Source organism: Phacochoerus africanus, chromosome 5, assembly GCF_016906955.1.
Source record: "Phacochoerus africanus isolate WHEZ1 chromosome 5, ROS_Pafr_v1, whole genome shotgun sequence".
In the NCBI taxonomy this organism is placed as follows: domain Eukaryota; kingdom Metazoa; phylum Chordata; class Mammalia; order Artiodactyla; family Suidae; genus Phacochoerus; species Phacochoerus africanus.
The window spans coordinates 14,617,017-14,626,624 of NC_062548.1; positions in this window are offsets into that span (position 1 = coordinate 14,617,017).

The following is a 9,608-nucleotide window of genomic DNA, read 5'->3' on the forward strand; positions in this document are numbered from 1 at the left end:
AATATAACAAATCTTGTATTTGACTGAATTTGGAGAAATAAAAAGGCCTGCAAAACACACGCATACCACACTTTCCTTTCCAACCTCTAAGCAATGCCTGAGATATCATAGCACAGTTTGGGTTCCAGTGGTAGCTTCTGGGAACAGGGAAGCTCCTCCATCCCTCCTTTGTGGGTGTCCACTCCACCAATACATCCTTGCTGCAGCCATGGGAAACAGACTCAGATGGCTGGCTAAACACACAGTAAGGACGTGTTGAAGGAAATTTCCTGCTTTTCCTGTTAGTGGCAAGACATGTGTGTATATGTGTAAATGTTATAGCAAAGATCAAACTAGTTATTAATCCAAGTCAGGGCAAAGAGGAAGAAACTATCAGCAAGAAGTGATTTTTTTTTTTTTAGGCTTATGCTCGGAAGGCTAAGATTTGTTTAATTAAGTGAGACCTTCTGCCCTATTACTGACATAAGGAGTTTTCACTTCACACCAGGGACCCCCACCGCAATTGAGCCATTAACACTCTGCCTCAAAGCCTAACCCTGCCATCATTTCTGTTAGCTTTGTGCATTCGCACCTCGCCTTCTGGCCATTGTTGTTCATCTCTTCAGCCTAAAATCATCAGCCAGCTTTCTTTTTTCACTTCTACATTAGCAAATATTTAGGCACACCCTTAGAAGAGTTATTTTCTGACATGCATTACCTGAGTCAAAGGAGATGTGAAGCTCTTAGAGGTGGTTCACATGGGAGCCACTGTGGCTAAAAGTTTGTAAAATAAAAGTGTCTTTCGTGTGGAAGAAATTGGCCTGGGAAGACTGGCGGGGGGGGGGGGGGAAACAAGCATGGTCTGAAACTGCTGTTCAGGCGGAAGGCGGATCTAGAGCTGGGACTGGGACGTGGCTGTCAGTGCTCATCACTGTAATCTGGTATAAACTCGCTGCTGTAATCTGGCTTGGAGGGCCTCACGAGATGTCCCCCAGAAATCAAACAATCATTTGGGAAGGGAGGAACCTGCTTAGGTCAAAGAACTAGTGTCACTGCTGTAGGCAGGAGTGGCGGACTCTGGGTCCTGCCTACTCAGTTACCAACCTGCTCTGGGAGATCTTGGGAAGGCCCTTTCATCTCCCCAGTCTTCAATTCTTGCCTTTCTAGGATGAGACTATTGGACTAAATGTGCTTTAAGGGGGAGACCATATAATTTATTGTAAAACCAGGACATGTTTGCTAGGACCAATGTCAAACTGGACAGGATGTCTGCAGAGCAAGCCAGCATGAACTCCCGGCAATAAAATTTTAAATGTAATTTCACTGTTGTTATAGAAGTGAAAGGCAGAAGCAAAGGCATGCCAGAAATTATAATCTCTCAACATAGTTTGTTTAGGAAGGAGTATTGAATTCTTTCCTAAAATCTTTTGAGATTAAAACAAAATAAGAAGATAAAGATATATCCTATCCTCTGTCAATCTAATTTGTATATAAATTTGTCTGAAGTCAAAGTAAAATTTCCATAATAAGCGAAAATAAACCAAAATATTGTCAAAGAACAAAGCCAGGTTCATCAGCCAAAATTACAGTGAATTAGGCATTTTAACTCTATTTTAATGTTTTCTATTAAATTTCTAATCTATAGCATAAATTCTGTTACTGGTAATTACGACATAACTTTGTAAAACTTTAGTCTAAGACCTTGCCTAGACTAAGAACCTAGAACACACACTTTCTGTAACACAAGTGCTCAGGATTCATGCTTTCAGCATCTTTAAATTCCAGAGATTGAATGTGATGGAGTGATTGGTTTATGGTTGGCTTGGGAGTTAGCTTTTGGGATTTTGCCATTTCACCACCCATTGAACATTTTAAAGTGAGAAGTTTAATGATTTATCTTCTGTACCAATTGCTTTTCTGACAATATTATTGTTGGAATAAAAGACCTCCTTTGAAAAGAAACATCTGGGAATATTCTGAAAATCTCAGGATAAGGAAGAACATTCGAAGGACCAGAAGTTTCCAGCAAACAGTGAAATAGAACCACCTGTATGTAAGAAAGGAAGTCCCCATCAACTGAAGTATTTCAGGGAGCACTAGATGGCCATTCCTTAGGGTCATAACTGAGACAACTTTCCATTGGATGAGAGGCTAGATGAGATGGCCTCCGAAGTACTAGCCAGTTCTAAGACTGGCCAGTTTTGTGATCCTAGAGCTCACAGGATTCTGACTGAATCAGTAGCTAAAATATCATCATCTAACACCATCCCCTGGAGCAGTGCACTTAACACACTAGTATCTTCCCACAGGAAACTACCATCCTCTGTGTCCTATGCATGCTGATGTTAAATCGCTTTCCTGATGCTTGGCCTATAATGAAACTGAGTTTTATTTTGATTAAAGCAATTTTAATATATCCAGGAGAAACACAAAGCTCTAATAATACACCTTGGGTCTTTGAAAAGAGCCCATTGCTACACAGCCAGTCCATAGTAAGAGGAGCACCTTGGTACACATCATAAAAAGTTTACTGTAGTCCTTTAATATTGCCTTTTTTTTTTTTAAGGCCACACTCACAGCATATGGAAGTTCCCAGGCTGGGGGTCCAATCAGGAGCTGCAGCTGCTGGCCTGTGCCACAGCCCCAGCAATGCCAAATCCAAGCACTGTCTGCGACCTACACCACAGCTCATGGCAATGCCAGATCCTTAACCCACTGAGCAGGGCCCCGGATCAAACCCACATCCTCATGGATACTATTTGGATTCCTTTCCCCTGAGCCATAAGGGGAACTCCCCTGTCCTTTAATGTTTAGTGAAAGGCCAGAGGAGGTAAAATCGGACCTGGATTAGGTTTAGCACCTGAGTCAGTGGTGCAATGTACGCAAATGACGAGAGTTTCCGTTCGTTTACATTGGCAGATTTCCAGGGCTGCTCATCTGTATAGTTCAGCCCCTGTGGGCAGGCAGCAGGGCAGAAAACATGGAACGTTGTCGTGCCACTTCTGGGGCAACAAACCCAGCCTGGCTGCTGCTGATTGAACTTAGCACTGCTTGCAGCAAACTCTGTAACTCAGGGAAAAACCACCACCCTTCTAGAACTTCAGTAGGAAGAGGAAGTAACACACAGGAGGGTGAAGGGGTGAGCCAGAAATGATTCATCAATGTTTGGGGGCATTAGATGGGGTTTGCCAAAGAAATTACCTGTACGAAGATAATTCAAACTTTTGTTTGTTTGTTTTGCTTTTTAGGGCCAAACATGAGGCATATGGAAGTTCCCAGGCTAGGCAATGAATCAGAGGACCAGATCCGAGCTGAGTCTGCTACCTATGCTGCAGCTTGCGGCAGCACACCAGATCGTTAACTCACTGATCAAGGCCAGGGATTGAACCCTTATCTTCATGGATACTAGTCAGTTCCGCTGAGCCATAGCAGGAACTCTGATAACTCAGTTTTTTTTTTTTTTTTTTTAGGGCCACACCCATGGGATATGGAAGTTCCCAGGCTAGGGATCCAATTGGAACTGAAGCTGCCAGCCTACGCCACAGCCACAGCAATGCAGAATCTGAGCTACATCTGCAGTCTACACCACAGCTCATGGTAACAATGGATCCTTAACCCACTGAGCAAGGCCAGGGATTGAACCCCTGTCCTCATGGATACTAGTTGGGTTCATTAACTGCTGAGCCATGACAGGAACTCCTGATAACTCAGTCTTGAAAGAGTATTCTTTTCCTTTATAGGGCTAGGCACTAGAAATTCATAATGTATACTGTTTTTAAAGTAAAGACTGTTATGAATGCCAGTAACGTTACTCTTTCGTCAGAAAATAAATATATACTTTCTAAGTGACCTTTGACAGTGCTAAGAAGGGTCTTCCTCTAAATGCTGAAAGTAAAAGAAAATGGGACTCAACTGATCTCTTTGCGTCTTATCTCTGAAACCAACTAAATAATTCAGTTTGTAATCACTTAAAATGTGCCTTGAAAAACTAACCAAAAAAAAGACGGCTAACAAATTAACTCAAGAATGAAATGTACTAAACAGATTAATTCAAGGCCAAGTACAAGTATTCTGATTTTCAGCCTTTTATGGGAGTTGGGGGGAAGATATAAAGTAGCTATTATCAGTGGCACTTACTCACAGTGACTGTGTTCTTTGCAGATAAATGGTAAGAGCATCACCCAAAGTGTTTTGGCCCCAGTAATAGCAAGGCTGAATCCAAAGGCCTGAATAACTGACCTTCAATGTGGCCTTGTGTAAATCATTTCACCTTCTAATCCTTGTCTTCAAAATTGAGATAATAAAATCTATTTAACTTGGTTTCAGTGGTAATTAAATTTTATAATTAATCTAATTATTTGAGAAATCCAATGAGTGTTTAAAATGTGCCAGGCACAAAGGATCTAAGTAGACATTTCTCCAAAGATATACAAATGTCCGATAAGCAATTGAAAAGATATTCAGTATCATTAGCCATCAGAGAAATGCAAATCAAAACCATGATCAGATACCACTACATGTCTGCTGGACTGGCTATAATTAAAAAGAAAGAAAATAAAAAGTATTGGTGAAGATGTGGAGAAAGGGAAAACTTCATACCCTTCTGGTGGGAATATAAAATGATGCAGCCACTTTGGAAAACAGTCTGGTAGTTCCTCAAAAGGTTAAGCATAGAGTTATCATATGAATCAGCAGTTCTACTCCTAAGTATATATGCAAGAGAAATTAAACATATGACTGTATAAAAACATGCATGATGTTCATAGCAACATTATTTATAAGAGCCAAAAGTGGAAGCAATTGTAAGTGTAATGAATGGATTAAAAGATGTGGTACATCCCTGCACTGGAATATTACCTGGCCATGAAAAAGACCACACTATTGATACATGCTACAATGTGGATGAACCTTAAAAACATTATACTAAATGAAAGAAGCCAGTTGCAAAAAACCATTTATTATATGATTCCATTCATATGAAATGTGCAAAATAGGCAAGTCAATAGAGATGGAAACTAGATTAGTGGTTGGCTAAAACTGTAAGGGAGTCGGGGAAGGAGTCTGGGAGGTGACAACTAAGGGGTGTGGGGTTTCTTTATGGGGTGATAGAATTCTAAAATCGATTGTGGTGATGGTTGTACAGCACTAAATATATGAAAAAAACATTGAATCATATACTTTAAATGGGAGAACTGTATGGTATGTGAATTAAATCTCAACAAAGCTATTTTTTTCCAAAAGGGATTGCCAGGCAGTTTGCTAGGCACTCAATACATAATGAATGTGAAATGCACATGGTGTGTGCCTAATAGATACAATGCAGGGAGTTTCCTTTGTGCTCAGCAGGTTACAAACCTAACTAATATCCGTGAGGATTCGGGCTCGATCCCTGGCCTCGCTCAGTGTGTTAAGGATCTGGCATTGCTGCGAGCTGTGGTGTAGGCTGGCAGTGGCAGGTTCGATTCGACACGTAGCCTGGGAATTTCTACATGCTGCAAGTAAGGCCCTAAAAAAAAAAAAAAGAAAGAAAGAAAGGAAAATAAATAAACAAATACCTAAAATGGAAAACAATGCCTCATTTATTTTGAATAAAAGGGAAAAAAAGACTTTTAAATGGAATACGTGTGTGTATAATATAAAAACCTAAATTAATGTGCTAATTAGGAATAAAATAACCATAACTAAGGCCTATCAGCACGTAGTATCGTACTGGGATATCATTAAACAGTACTTGAGTGTACATTAAGGTAAAGACTTTAGCGGCAATCAACTTTGGTAATACACTGTTGAGTCATAGTGTTATTTAAACAGAAAGTGAAGGCCATTATAAACTACACTTGAGAATCAAAGACAAAGAGATAAAAAGACAGTTTATTGCTAGAGAAGAGATCTGAAAAGGGAATTCTGCCTCTATCTCTTTACCATTTTGTCTCCTGTATTCTGAATGCCTATGATCCTCCTACTTCCCATCTCCAGCAGTACATGGTCACCCTTAATACGGAAAGCAAGTCTTGCCTTTCCCCATCTTGGCATTTAAGCAAACAAAACATTCCATACTTCCCTAGTCTTTGACCTTTTCCATTCTCTGTTGGCCCCAGGAGGCTATCATTTTACAGCTTAAAAGCTCATGCAACCCTCAACATTATTGATGGGCACAGGTTCCAGGGAAGAAATCACTATTCCACTTCCTACTGAAGCAAGGTGAGAACAGCTGGGGAAAGACACTAACACCTTTCTGAGCTTTCGGTGGCCCAAGATCTTAGTGCTCCTGTCCAGGCTTGACATTATTGATGGAGTCAGACATGCCGGGCTAGCACATTAACACAAGCGACGGAGGTTTTGCAGAACGTTTCAAGTGACTGTCATAGGTCTTGGTATGTATCGTTCTGGAGGAAAGAGCTGGTGCTGTCCTGACACTAATAAGGACCAAAACTCTGGTGGAAAACGTGTGTGGGGGCGTGAAAAGTTTTCTTCAAAAGGAAAGGGCCAAGAAAGAGAGACCACTGTGTGGAAGGGAGTGATAAGAAGGGATGGAAGGAAACGGGTGGAGGATGAGTACAGTGGAGTCTGTTGGTTCAGTTAAAGATCACCAGAGAGAGAAATGTCCACTTAAACCAACAAAGAGAAAAAGAACTTCTTTCAGGTACACCGCTTTCATCAAATGAAATGATGTCAAGAGGAAGTGAAATGTCTTAAAAATTAATACATGTTAAAAAAAAAAATAAGGTGGTCAGCAGCAGATAGAGATGGTACTTCAAAGTGCTAAAAAGATAATGAGTGGACATAAAATTATTCATATTGATATGACAAGGGGATTGGACTTGTGTGCCCAGAAGAAGGCCATGACAAGGATTGATGTGCTGCAGTGGGAACAGAAGGACAAAAGTGACCCCTGCAATAAAAGCTGAGGCCAAAATTGACGGCACAATGAATCTGGCTAAAGGAGAACAGTCCAGAAGATGGAGTAAAATCAGATTCCATGATGAGTAAGAGAGAGGAGAGTAACAACGGTGCACCCCACATAGAAGCAGATTTGAGTGCAATTCCAAAACATTTACTGAAAGGCTTGCCTGGTTTTGAAGAAATGTAAAGCATAAATATTTGGTTGCAGAGAGTAAGGACTTGAAAAGAGAATGTAGGGTCCAAGCCTGAAAAACAACAACAAAAAGTCAGTTTCCCATTTCCAAGTAAGTTTGTGTTCCTTCTTTTCCCTGATTGTTTTCTTTGTTTGCCTTCGTAGCTGGGAAATACTTTCCCACAGCAGCAATGTGATAACTGGTGGCTAAGCTCCAAAGGTGGCCCATAAAAGTCTGTTTAACTATTAAAAGTTTACCTTCACAACAATTCTGCTAGAATCAGCCCTATTTCTGAGTCCTGGGAGAAAGAAGTGATAAGGTACAAGAGAGAAGAAGCGAAACAGGGAAGGGAAGGAGTGAGGAGGAGAAAAAGAAAGAAGAGGAACAAGAAGGGAAAGAAAAATGATGGGCAGTCTCCTTTTTTTCTGAGACACAGCATGTCAAGTCCTAACTTTAGTCCTGATATCTCTGCTAGGTATTAGGAAGCTGTCAAACTCATGCTCAAACCTAAGGCACCTAAGATTAACACCCCTTAATTTTCCTAGGGAGATATTATTGGTGTTTTTAAAAATGTGGAAGATTTTGGTAGTCCGTGGGACAATTAGTTCTAACCATTCCTATTTCTTTGTCTTGTTTTCATTTATAATGATTTTTATTTTTTCCATTATAGCTGGTTTACAGTGTTCTGTCAATTTTCTACTGTACAGCAAGGAGACCCAGTTACACATACATGTAATACATATTCTTTTCTCACTCATAGCTTCAATTTTCTTTTGTTTTCTGAAGGAGCCAGCATTTTGACCTGGGGCTTCTGAGGAGTTCTGGTGTATAGAGGTAAGGTAGTTTTTTGTAAATTTCAAGTAGATGAGATGGAAGTTATCCACATAGAAAAAAAAAAAAAACAAAACCTGGTTTCTTCAATTGTATATAGAGAATTGATATTATAAAGTATAAATAGAGACTCTTTAAATCTTTTAACATGGGAAAGTACTAAAAATGCAACACATTTCAGAGCACTTTATCAATGGGTGAAAGATTTGTGTGATTACTCAGATCTATCTATAAGGGATATAATAATTTAAGGATATAGATAAAAGACAGATATTTAAAAGAAAACAGGGAGAATCATTTTGGAAATTAAGGTAAGGAAAGAGTCAGACAATAGAAAAGATGTAGAAAAACAAAAATGGTCAGAATTAAATGTGTCATTTGCATTAGCAAGTAAACAAGATCAGTCAGGCTATGAAGAATTACTCTTGGAAAGAACAGAGAAAGAAAAGGTAAAGAGTGTACAAAACTTCCACTGGTTAGGGAATTCCTGTTGTGGCGCAGCGGAGACGGATCCTACTGGGAGCCATGAGGTTGGGGGTTTGATCCCTGGCCTCGCTCAGTGGGTTCGGGATTCGGCGTTGCGGTGAGCGGTGGTGTAGGTCCCAGACACGGCTTGGATCTGGCATTGCTGTGGCTGTGGCGTAGGCTGGCGGCTACAGCTCCGATTCGACCCCTAGCCTGGGAACCTCCATGTGTTGCTGGTGTGGCCCTGAAAAGACCAAAGACAAAAACAAACAAACAAATAAAAAAACTTCCCACTGGTTAGATAATTTGAAAGGCAATTCTTAAAATCTAAAGTGAAAACAACAAAAGAGGACTGAGACTGGAGAAAGCCTTCAGAAGGACACAAAAAAGTATTTAGGTTGTAAATGTATGTGTAAATGTATGTGCCAGGCAGGTAAGTAAATCTGTGTGAGGATTAGAAAAGATTTTTTTTAATGTAATTTGTCAATAAAAGGCCTTATTGGTGACAAATCAGGGGGAGTGAATCTCCAAAAGCATCACAGGGTGTGTTTTAGTTGAACTTTTTTCAAAAATGCACTGCCTCCACTAGTCTAAAGTGAAAAAAATTTGCTTAGTAATGTTGCTTATTTTTCGCTGTCCAGAAGTTGTTTTTATTCACCTTATTTCCTAAGAAGCTCAGCAATTTTCTGATTTATCATCAACAACATTTAATTGATTACTTTATTACATGCAATTGCCTGGGAGATGCCTGCTCCCAGAAAACTGAACTGAAGAATGTAGTCAACAAAACCGGTTCAAGCCCCAGCTCTGTCATTTACCAATAATGTTAAATATAGGTCTTGAACTAGAAGAAATTTTATAAACTCTTAATCCCTTCTGGGTATGTTTATTATCTTTTAAAAGATAAATTAATGTTTAGCCTAATCTTTATGTTGTAAGTTATTGCAATCTTGTCTTCAGGGTAGTTTTATAATGTGTAATTTTTTTTTGTCTTTTTGTCTTTTTAGGGCCATACCCACGGCATATAGAGGTTCCCAGGCTAGGGGTCCAATCGGAGCTACAGCTGCCGGCCTACACCACAGCCATGGCAATGCCAGATCTGAGCAGAGTCTGCAACCTATACCACAGCTCATGGCAACGCCGGATCCTCAACCTTCTGAGCCAGGCCAGGAATGGAACCGGAAGCCTCATCGTTCCTAGTCGGATTCGTTAACCATTGAGCCACGATGGGAACTCCCATATAATATGTAATTTTTT